The following is a 12,551-nucleotide window of genomic DNA, read 5'->3' as shown; positions in this document are numbered from 1 at the left end:
GTTTGGGAATTTGACCTGAGCTAACTGCTGTTGGATTCTCCCTCGTCATCTCTCCCTTTAGGGAGAACGACCGTGAGTGACCAGCCTGGTATTGTGCTTACCTCTTGTCATCATTTTCCCCTGATACCAGGCCCAGGCCCTTCCAACTCTTCCCTGGTTGGGTGTCTAGCCTATGCTGGCACATCTTCCTGTATCAGCTTCTGCCTGCCTGATACCCACAGGCTTCTGGATTTTGATGTGCTCCTTCATGTACCCACCTGTTCCACCCCTGAGACAGAAATGGCCATGCACCCAGCTCTCCTTCCAGGACCAGCCTCAAATCTGGGTGGTCATTCCTGCTACTCCCTTTCTTCACAAGGCGTCAGGCCCCTGCTTGGTCCAGCCAAACTTCTCCCCTCCTTCCAGCCCTGGGCTTACCATTGTTCATTCCTGAATCACCTCAAGCCTCCACACCATTTGTGCATTGTAAATACTTGGTGACAAATTGTGACTGTTGTGCAGTTTGAAGAGAAGAGGAAAGGCAGCTGCATCAAGGTGGCACTGTCTGTCTGGAAGGGCTCTGTAAAATTAACCTGGATACGTGACATCTCACCACTTTGTATGGAATGACGAGGTGCCTTTGATGTGTTATGGAACATGTCTAGGAATACATTAATCTTTGCCAAAATCCAAATCAACTCTGAATCTTCAACAATACTTCTAGCTTTTACATTAATCCAAATAATCCAGACATGTGGAGCATGTAACATAAGGAAGGCCATAGTCTCTTGCTGGAATTCTGCAATTTTCTCACCAAAGGCAATCTTTAGGCAGCATACTCAGATTGACAGCTTGTGGATAGCTTGAATTCCTCCTTTTGTTTTTCCACATCAACAAATTGACCGGTATGGATCAGCTCGGAAAAGCAGTCTAGGGAGGGCTTCTAATGTAAAATCTCTGATAAAGGTGGTAGAATTACAATCTATGGTGGCAGGACAGTTTTGATGTTGTTCAGGCTTCCAGGCCTGAATCAGAAGGTGAGGCTGCATTTACAAGGCCAGGTGCAGACATTAGTCCTATCTCACGTGCCAACTCTGATCTATCTACATTGGCTTCCTACAGCACTATACTCAAAGAAGTTGGGAGGCTCGGTCGGGGCTGAGTGAAAAAAAGGTGCAACAATTGATTAATGATGTCTGCCATGGGCAGGACTGTATAGTCATTAAAAGCATGGCTGTTGTAATCAGAGAGACAGAAGTTCAAGTTCTGTTTCTGCCACTTATTAGCATAGTGACCTTGTACAAGTTACCTAATCACTTTCAGGCTTGTTTCTCATCAGTAAAATGCAGGTAGATTATAGCACCTGCTTCACAGGGTTGTTATGAAGATCAGTTGAGATAACTCTCGCCAAGTCTTTAGCAATGTATCTGGCACAGAGTATTCAGTAAATATTAGCTATTACTATCATAAATATTACAGGCCCAGGAGGGGGGTGAAGCAGCCTATGCTCGGCATATCTGCCACCCCAAGTTCAAGCTTATACGAGACCTTATAGAGACTTGTGATTAAGACACCTTTTAAAAGCAATTGTAGAGGTTGTTGGAACTTCTTTGTTCCAAAGATATTAGCAAAACGTTTTCAATTGATGTTGGTATTAAATCTGATTCTATAGATACATTTTTTTCCCCCTGCATAAATATCAATTGGTATCTCAGGACCATCTAGCAGCCCAGACCCTCATGTAGGTAAATACAGTTCTGATCTGACCTTCTAATTGGATCCTAATTATTTACAGACAAAATAAAATTCCTCTGCATCCTCAGCATAGCTTAGAAAGATGTGTTCCTGCCTGATGGTCTTCCCAGCCCCATCTTCTGCTTCTCTTCAATAAGGCCCCTGAGCTCCAGCTGTACAGAACCTCTTATTACCCAGATTCATGGTATTCCTCTCTGCCTTTACACCTTTGTATATGCTGTTCCTGCATAGGATGCCTTCCCCACATTATCTGTCTATACATTATTCTTTGGAATAGTTTACATAGGATTGAAATTATTTCTTCCTTGAATATTTTCAGTGAAGCACCGAGGACTAGGGTTTTCTTTGTAGGAAGATTTTTTTTAAACTAGAGACGTGATTTCTTTATTGCCTCTCAATTGTCCAGATTTGATTTCTATCCCTGAATTTATCAGCTGATAAATTACAGCTTTAAAGTGAATCAACTTTGCTGTTTATCTCATGACCACAATACTATCAAACTACCTGGGGGAAACTTGAAAACAAAAAATTGGAAAATCACAAGTGCAGTACAAAGTGTGTTTCACTTGGAAAGCTCTGGAAGAATGATTATTATTTAGGTTTCTCAGTGTAAAATTATGAGTGACTAGGTGCTGACAAGTTCAGGAAAACTCAAGGTTTATAAAAATTTTCAGCCTAGTAAGATTCTGTAGTGTCATAGATTGCTTATACATGTGTTTTCCCCATCTTTAATAGAAATATAATTTTAACTGGACAATTGATCATTTAGCTAAAGACGACTTATCTCTCCCTTAAAGCAATTACTTGGATATGCACTCCCCCTGTGCCTCTTCCCTTTCATTGGCTGGGAGACAGCGAGACATGAGTGGGTTCCTTTGGAGGCAGTGAGGGGACCATGTGTAAAGATGGAGGAGGCATCCCATTTATTTTGCACTAACCAACTTCTGGACCAAGACATGAAAAACACATGGACTTTATCTTGTGTAAGCCACTGTACTTTAGAGACCCATTTTGCTGCCATTGAACCCGAACCCTAGCTAATACATCTAACAATGGACGAATTGCAGGTATTGATTTAGGGCCTCGCAATGCACTGTTCTCCAAGAGTTTTATATCCATTAGGATTTAGTCCTAACCCAACTGAGATAGGCCAATGGTCAGTGTCTCTGCTTGAAATACCTTGTTGATTATATACAACTTAGTCCTCTCTTTTCCCCCTTAGAATAGGAGATACATTTTTTTTTTAAAAATCTTTCCAGAGAATTAATGTAATGGCTTTATAATGAAGATTTTTATTTGAGATGGTAAACCAATGTATTTTTGTTTTAGGAAATACTTAGTTCCTCATTTTCCATGGCTTCTCCATCTATTTAGACACCAACATGCCGTTCTTTAAGGGGGAAGTTCAGATATAGCATAGAACAGAGCTTCTCAAACTTTCTGTGGTTAAGTGGCATTTAAATTTTTTTCCAATCCATCATTTTGTAAAATATAATCAAAGAATGAATCACTAGAAAAATGAAATTAGGAATAAAAATAAACATTTGAAGGCATACTGTTTTTATTAAATTCAACAGGCATAACATTTCTCTGTGGAATTTCTACAAAAGTTTCTAAACACTCAATTCCTGTATTTACTTGTCACAGGTAAACAGACAAGTCAGGGACAGACGCACGTGCCAACTAGAAGTGGCTCAGAATGAGGAAAACATGGCCCAGCTTTCAGTTTCAGATTAAACTCTTTTGAGTCCATGGAGAGGAACTCCATTTGCAAGCCAGGGTTTGTTGAGAAATACCGGGTTTTTCAAAAGTTTCCCTTCACGTATCAAAAGCAGAGCTTGGAGGTCTGATCTGAGGGTTTTACTCTAAGCCGTGGTTTTGGGAAAAGCAGGATATGACCTGGAATTCCAACCACAAGGAAAGAAAATCTCTCTTCCAGTCACTGAGAGTGGTGACAGAGAGGGTGCAGGGGTCTGAGGTGAGAGTCCTTGCTTGCTGTGTTTCTGAGGATGAATCCCTTTGGGTGCATAGAAATAGCCAAATGTGTTTGGGGGAAACCAAGACGTGCTTTCTTGAGTCTAGCTTGGAGAGACTGTAGGTTGTCCGAGATGGTCCTCATTTAGCACAGTGTCGTGTCCATAATGGTGACAAGCAGGATTCCACTATGATGGAGGGAAATATATAAAGAGATAGTCACAACTGCACAATCCTGGGATTTGTATGTGGTGCCAGCTGATCCAGGAGTTATGACTTGCTCCAGTGTGGGGACATGGCAGAAGTGTAGAGAGGCTTGTTGGATGAGAAGGAGCCTGGGGTGACAGTCAATGATGAGGTCCCCAGTTTCAGTGACATCAGGAGCCATTGAAACACCTTGAAAGACCACAGCACATCATCTAAGAACCTTAAAACTGCAGTGCTGAGGCGAGCAGTGTTGCCTGGTTGATTCCCTTCTTGGAATACAAATCTCTGACTTATATGCATGACTGCTGCTGTGGCTGAGCAGATTGGCTTCAAAATTCTCAAAATTCGGCAAATATTAGAGTTCAGTGCAACAAGGCAGTGTGAGCTCTTTAAACTAAGGATTGACAGAGAGTGAAGAGGAGGGCTTTGGAGTCACACTGACCTGGGTCTACCCTGGCTCTGCCTTTTACTTACTCTGTGACCTTGGGGACATCCTTTCTCTCATAAGTGAATCACAGACAGGAACATCTACCTTGCAGCATTGCTATGGGGATTAGCAAGTATGTAGGGACATCACCTTAGTCCTATGTATGTGCTTAGTACCTAGAAGATTCTCGAGAAATGAAACTGTTCTTATATTGAGTTGAGATTTGCAAGTTGCTGAGAACCTAGCATGCTTCTCTTTCCATTCTACTTTCTTTTCAGAAAGAATTGAAAGCCTTTCATTATACCTACCCCAAGAAGAAAAAGGATGACTGATACTAACCCTTCGTATGCCCGGGGCTGCGATTTCCAGCAGCGTCTACCCCAACTTCAATATTCAGTTTTACTATTAATCAGCATTTTCTGACAATGAACTCACACTGCCTGTGAAAGTCGATTTTTATTCATTTCTTGTGATGCATTTTATTTTAGTAAAGAGAACCCCTTATTTAACGAAGAAGGTGTCGTATGTCACAGGAATCTAGAAGGGGTCATTCATTCATTGATAGTGCCTTCTTAAAGCCTAAACACTCGTCCAGTCCTTTCCCTAAACCCACATTTACTATACCCAAGTTTACTACAGCGGGACCCCCTGGCCCACAGCAGCACTTCTCAAGAGTACCCTCTCATACCCAAGGCTTGGGTTTTACAACTTTAGGTCACCGAATCCATGTTAGCAGAACCGGATATGCCTGAAATTAAGATGCATCTTCATGCCCAGTGCTTCGTAGGGCATTTTCAGGTAGATCCCCAAGAGTCTGCTGGCCCACACACGAGGCCAGCCTCGTGGTAGCTTTCAGGGCAGATAAGCTTCATAATCTTGAGAGGCAGGCAGGTCACTGAATCTACTGTGGTTAGAATGGCTGTAGGGGTTGCTGAACAGAAGAAAAAATGTCCCAAATTTTATTAAATCTTTCAGCCACTCCATTCTCCGATAATCTCCTTGTGGGATTTAAATTCCATAGAAAAAGGTCTGTGGCTATTGCACTGTAGTTCACCGAGGTGTTCTGCAATGTCACTAGAGGAAAGAGGAGAGATTGTGGTCTAGACTGACAGGAGCACACCATATGGGGGTCTGAGGGGTCAGCTCCTAGGACAGAGTAATCATGGTTCCACTAAACAAAAGGTTCCAAGAGTCTTAGCTGGTTCAACAGTCTGCTAAGAATAAAAGTAGCAAAACAAAATTGGGTTCAACTTCAAGGTTGACCAAGTGAAATGGAACAAGCACATACAATAAGAAAATCTTATAAGAGAACTGGGGAGTTTATAGGAACTAGGCAGCCGTTTGGAAACAGGATACCAAGGCCAAGTGTGGACTTCAAGTCAGGCCTACCCCTGGGTTACCTGGGAAGCTACTTCTCTAGCCAGAGAAGCTTATGCTTAAGTCAACATTTTCACAGCACACACCTGGGGAACGTCATCGCTTTCCATATTTTATTGTGGTCCTTACTGGAGCTCATATATCAGAGAAGGTCAACTACTCTTTTTTTTTTGAGTCAAAAATTTGTCGAAACTAATTTGCCCAAGGTTATTATCAACAATGAGCCAATGAATATCTGAAGAGTAACTACTTCACCTCCTAACGGCAAAATAATATCTCATGATTTCATCTAATGTACTAGCTCTGACCTATTAGAGTGGTTCCTGGAATGTTTGGGGTTGAGAAGGATTCTGAGCTTTTGACTGTTCTTAGAAGGAAAAAAGGAAGGCATTGAGGAGTGACAACTCCATGAGTACAGGAGGGAGGAAAAGCACACGTGGTACTTTTCACCAACCATATACCAACCTGACACTCCTCACAACATTGTCAATTGTTCTTTACCCCCAGCCCAATTAACTACCCTTAAAACTCGGAGACTTCTGTTGCTTCTTCACGCCACTCAAATCTATGTTATCAACAAGGCATTTCTGAAACCCCTCTCTTTCCATTCCTCCAGCCCCAACCTTGGCCCAAGTCAGCGTTTTAGACTATGAAAGCTGTTGTCATTCAGAGGGATGAGGGATAGTCCAGGAGATGCAATTACATGCCCAGAAATAATCCAAGTGACTAGATCCCCGGGGATCTTACCATATTGAACTTCAGTCTTCCCTCAGCCAGCCAGGTTTAAACCTCAGTCATGTCTGTGTCCCAAATTGGACCCAGAGGGAAATGATTTCTATGAATCAAAACCATAAGATACTGATGTATAAAAAAATTACAGTAAAAAAATGAACTGGTCTTACAGAAAGCTTTTTTTTTTAATTTATTGGGGTGACAATTATTAGTAAAATTACATAGATTTCAGGTGTACAATTCTGTATTACATCATCTATAAATCCCTTTGTGTGTTCACCACCCAGAGTCAGTTCTCCTTCCATCACCATATATTTGATCCCCCTTACCCTCATCTCCCACTCTCCTCGCCCCACAGAAAGTTTTAAAGTTCTCTGATCTGCACATCTCCATACAAAGTCAGGACCTGATCTGGGCTTGGTGAACATGAAGCCAAGGCAGGGAACTAGCTGTGTGGTCTGAAGGGAGTGAAGCCGTCTCCACACAGGAACGTCTCATCACCTTTTCCCCTGGACTCTTCTAGAGAAGCGCTGAACGTGCTCCTCTTTGCTGGTTTGCATGCTGGCAATGTACCCTTGTCAACAAGCCGTTTAACAGCATGGATATTGCTTCAGTCACGGTCAAGTTGCTCCATTCAGTGCAGCATGAACAACCCGCCTTTCAATACTGAATGTTGATTTTATGAGTTGAACCCTCACAATTTGGGGAGTCCCCCACTCTCATGCCTACCTCACCCATTCCCTCGCTGCTTAGTTGGCTTTACCACCTCCAAATTTCCATTGAATTCATTTGCCTGCAAAGACCTTTAGTCATCTGAAAATACCTCACCTTTGATGGGCCACTAGCTGACAAAGTCCTTTCATAGAGAGGGTCTCATGAAGCCCTCACGATGGGCTTGGGTGGCAGGAAAGCATGTAAGCCCATCCCCATTTCACAAGCTCAGGAGCCGAGGCTACTTCCACTCCTGCAGCTAACCTGCCTCAGCGCCAGGCCCTGGATGTGTTTCCTTTGCTACTCCCCCTCCCCGTTCTCTTTCCACTAAAGATGCTGATAAAAGTTCCCAGTAGCTCAGAGTCGTGAAATTCCTAATGATGGGTGTTCAGGCCCCTACCCTGCGTCTGACTACCTGCTCCCTATCCCCCAGATTTTTCATTCTGCTCAGCCATGTGAACCCTGTTCTCATTTCCACTTGCCCCCGCATTTCAGCCTCTGCTTTGGTAGCTGCTAAGCAGGGAGAAAATGAGTTTGGAGTATGCTTCTGGGTCCCATTTGAGCGCCCTTCCCCAAGCTATGAGGGGTATCAGTTTGGCAGGTCACCTTCTGCTGGCACTGGGCTTAGGACACTGAGATGGTGAGGGACAAGAGAGGGACAACAGACTGAGAACTGAATATTTTCAGTGCATGTTTGGTCCTCATTTCCATTCAGGCCTCTCATTAGGCCCCTGAGGCAGCGCCGACCTGTTCTGTTCCTGCTTTTGAGTTGGCAGGGCCCACAGCCCCATTAGCGCTAATATGCACCAGCGGGGCTCCAGGGAAAGGAAGAAGGCTGAAAGGACTGGACTTTCTGCTCCAATTTTTTAAAGAAAAGAAGAGAATGAAAGACTCACAAAATTCAGAAACACTCTTTTCCCTTGGCTCATTCACATGGAAATGCAAGTCTGATGATCTTGGACAAGGAGGTGGTGGCCCCAGGAGCAGGGGTCAGGGTGACCTCTAACTCCTCTGCTCTAACCCCACGTGCCTGCAGGACTCACCTCCTGAGTCACCAGTGCCAAATGGAAAGACTTTAATGTCATGTCTTTGGACACTTGGCAGGAAAAAGCACAAGTTTCCAATTACTAAACTCATAAACACTCGAGACCCCAAACAGTCCTTCCTGGTACACGTGCTCCCAAGGGCTGGGTGATGGAAACTCATGAAGCACAAGAAGCCCCTTTGATTGCTGTGTTCATGTATGGAGCAGAAAAAGGATAACAGTAATGACCTTGGCAGAGGCTGTCAAAGGTTCCTCAGAGGGCTGCATGTGCCCGGTGGTATAAGGCTCACTGATGGGTGGCAGGCTTAATGCAGGGAAAGGAAGCTGTGGATCCTGTTTCTTGCAACTTAAAGAAACAGGCACTGAAACGAGATCAATGTGTTGCAACCTGATCTCTTGATGACAGATGTAGACGGCGGTATCGCCTTTGCTTGTTACTTAACCTGTATGCACGCTTGCCCTGAGCACAGCATTTCAGATGACGCACGGGGCAATGCCAGCCCTGATTGCAGCGGATTCTCAGCCCACCCTCACAGACGCTTAGGGAGGGAGGCAGGGTGGTGTTAACCATCCCGTCTCACATGTGAGGAAATTCAGTCTCTGCATGTAAATGAGTTGCATATGACCAGCAGAGTTAAGGCTTCTGATCAACTCTAGTACTTCTTCCAGGAATTCGCTTTCTAGAAAGATTTCAAGCTAACACGTGTGCTTAGGATTGGCAAGGGGCATCCACCTTGGGACTATGAAGAACTCTGTTTGAAGACAAGTTTCATGACATGGGCTTCCTGAAGTCCACCAATTACCAGAACTTTCTTTAAGACACCTGAGCGAAGGCTCCCATCTCAAGGAACAGCCTACTATGATGAACACAGTCACAACAGATATATGGTGCCCTTCAGCCTACCACGTTGACTTCCCATCCACGGTTCATTTTCTGCTTTCCAGCTGGCCTCCAGCTTCCAAATGCCCTTTACTCCTCCTTCCATGACGACTGACCTCTCAGCTTTCTTTCCTTGGGTTTATTGTCCTTTTTGCTGCCTTCTCCTCCATTCTGTTTGTTGTCGGGGGCCAGAAAATATGTGTCCATTGGGGGAAAACAGGCCATTCAATGAAGCCACATATATATAGATGTCCTACAAGCACCAGAACTTCTCATAACACCATATATTATGCGTCTGGAGTGCACTAATCCATCAGATGAGAATGGCTGCAGAGCTGCACCAGCCTGCAAGTGACCTCAGCCTTCTAGTGTTCTGTCTAGGGGACAGAGGGGTTTGGAAGATGGAGATTGGCTCATTTTACAAATGTGGATCCCGAGAAGAAAGATTCATTTGATGTGAATACCAAGAAGGAATCTATCTGCTAAGATGGACTCTCCACGGTCAACAAAGGGCCCCAAATTTATAAATAATAAGAATCTAAGAGCCGTTTGCTGACAGGGGCTCCTCATGTACTGGGCAGAAGCTCAGACTGAACTGCTGGCTTCCCTCACTATGCCCTGATTGTTTACTTCATATGAGTCAACTACTGCAGGGAAGCCCTGGTTTTGCCTTTAGACCAATGGACTGAGACATGCCCTGTCCAATGAGAACTGCACAACTATATCCTCATTTACATCTATGCTGACCAATCAGCACTGCATGATTAGAATCAATCAGAGCTGTATGAATTTGGAAACTTCATTTGCATGCCAACTGGAAACCTGGGTGGGAACTTTCTCTATAAAAGGCAGCCTCCCCTTTGTCTCGGTGGAACATACTCTCAGCTTATTGGAGGCTGCATTTCCCCTGGTTTGCAAACTGTTTCACCTGAATAAAAAGTATCCCCCTTTTTCACACCACTTTGGGAATTTTGGTTGACACCAGTTAGTAATGATTTCCCCAAAGTTAGTTGGCTAGTCAGTGGCAAAACAGAGGCTTATTTCTATCTGTGTTACTCTCTTTTTCCCCCCTATAACTTGTGAGACTGAAGGATGGAAACGCATATCCGTGTCCTTTTTAGATGGAAAGACAAATCATAGGAGTCCACACTGCCTTCCCGCATAGTTTTCCTGAAGACTATAAGGGTAAGCTAAAGGGGTCTTGCTAAAGTTTTGTTGAGGGGAAGAGCTTAAAGAAAGAAAATCAATCTGTTCTCTGCTTATGGACTATCTTTCCATCAGAACTTCTACATCTTTCTATCAGTTCCTTGAAGGTATAAGTAGGAAGTGGAAAATGTGGTCCTATAATCTTCAATGCAAAGGCACTATAATTACCTTATCTGGACTGAAGAATTGAAAACGTGAGGATTTTTCATCCCATATACCTCAGCTAGAAGCATTTTGCAATCTTAAATTTGAATCCTAGATTACAAAATACAGTGGCTCCATCAAATGCCCATATATTGTACTTCTCTATAAAGATACAATGAAGAACTTGTCTCTGTCCACCTCTGAGCAGCTTAATGGACTCGCCAGCCTCTGTTTTCCCTGACAGTGACCTTATTTTCCAACTTCGAAGGTAAAGCTCCAATTCTAGCAAAGAATTATTTTATATTGGGAGTTAACTTATACAGAAAGTCTTATAAAGGTGTAAAAGTAAAAGTGCTTTTAATTATGCAATTGGCTAAACATAGGTATAAAAAAGGACAAAAAGAAATGAAACCAAGACTATTCTTATTAAAGTTTTTCATGGGGAGAATCATGAGTTGCTAGTCTATTTTTTTAAGTTTAACTTTTCAAGATATGTTTAGTTACTTTTTAAAATAACTATTGTCTTCTAAAACTCAATATTCATGGTGGAATATTTAGAAAATACAGATAAGCAAAAATAGTGACATTTTAAAACTTGATGATCTCACCCTTCAAGATAACCAGTGTTAGCAACTTGTTTCATCTTCCTTCCAGACCTAGACACGTCCTATACGTACTATACAAGCAATGCACACACACACACACACACACACACACACACACACACACACACACACACTAGATTGTAGAGCCTCATAGTTTTTCCATTTAATATTCCAATAGATATTTACCTACAACATTATTCCCATGACTGATTTGTATCCCTTTGTATGGTGTTCTGTTATTTAATTAACCCATCCCCTATTGTTTGACTATTTTAAAGCTGCAATAAACATTCTTGGCATTAATTAACTATTGTAGAGATCTCTCAAATTCTGAAGCAGTGTTTTCTTAAAATGTGTACTTCTAACACGTTAGTGTTCAGTAGTAGAGAAGGTGTATAAACTGTCCTTCAAACCATCATGCTGACAATAACTTAGAGAGCGACTGAAATAAATCAGGTCGTTAGAAACTAAACTTGAATAACAAAGGGCACATGACCCATAAAAGTGGTATCTGTTCATCAATCACTGCTAAGCAGGGGTGAGGGAGGAGGCAATGTGGTGCTGCAAGCACTGGTGTGAGAAGACCCACAGCTCGCCCAGCACACACTCGGCACCCTCATATTCTCTTAACTCCCCAAGGTGCCCGCCTTGCATTTATTTTGCCCTTCTATGTTGACCTTCGGTAGATAATCAAAATTATAGAAAGGTCAGGTATTGCATGTGATCTGTCCCAGGTCCCGTGACCCACGTCCTCCATCCTACCCCCATTCATCAGGGTTGGTCCCAACGTGACATTCATAAACAGAGTGAGGAGGGCTGATGGAGACGTGGTTGATAAGATGTGTACACAGTCTCTGGAAGATTGGTGTGAACTGGCCTGGGTACATTCCCTTCCTTGCCTGAGACTGGATGAACACTGTTGGTTTCTGTACCATTCATCATCTGTCAAAATTAGGAGCCTAGTAACTTAAGTGACACATCTTGGAGCCCAAGAACCACAAAACTTCCTTTTGCATGTTTGGCGATGGGAATTTACTATTAAGAGTGTCCATAGTGGATGGTCGCAATGTGTTTTTTTTTTTTAAATATCCTCAAATTTCTTATACTCAGAATCTGACCAAAGAAAACCAAACCAAAACAAACAAAACCCCCACAACTCATCAATTTTATTATCCCAATCTAGATGAACATATTTATGAAAAATGGCCACTTCCACGTTAGTTTCTTCAGGCTACTTGAGAGCAATTTGGGTTTTCTGCTACAACCCTTTTCTCCCATGAACTACCATGTTCAAGGACTCTGTTTTCGATGCCTGATTTTGGCTGAGAACTACTGAGACATGCAGCCAGCCCCTCTGTCTCATCTACCTCCAGGCCTGGTGTGTGGCCCTCCTCCACCAGGCCTTCTCTGATACAGAGTCTGCATTCCATTCCCAGCACAGGTCCTGCCTCAGGGAGGTGACCTCCTTCTAGGACATTCTTTCCCACAGTCCCTGATGTCCATGTGCTG

The sequence above is a fragment of the Rhinolophus sinicus genome, linkage group LG17 (assembly GCF_036562045.2).
Source record: "Rhinolophus sinicus isolate RSC01 linkage group LG17, ASM3656204v1, whole genome shotgun sequence".
Lineage (NCBI taxonomy): Eukaryota > Metazoa > Chordata > Mammalia > Chiroptera > Rhinolophidae > Rhinolophus > Rhinolophus sinicus.
The sequence above is the reverse complement of the archived record's forward strand: the minus strand, read 5'-3'. Positions refer to the sequence as shown.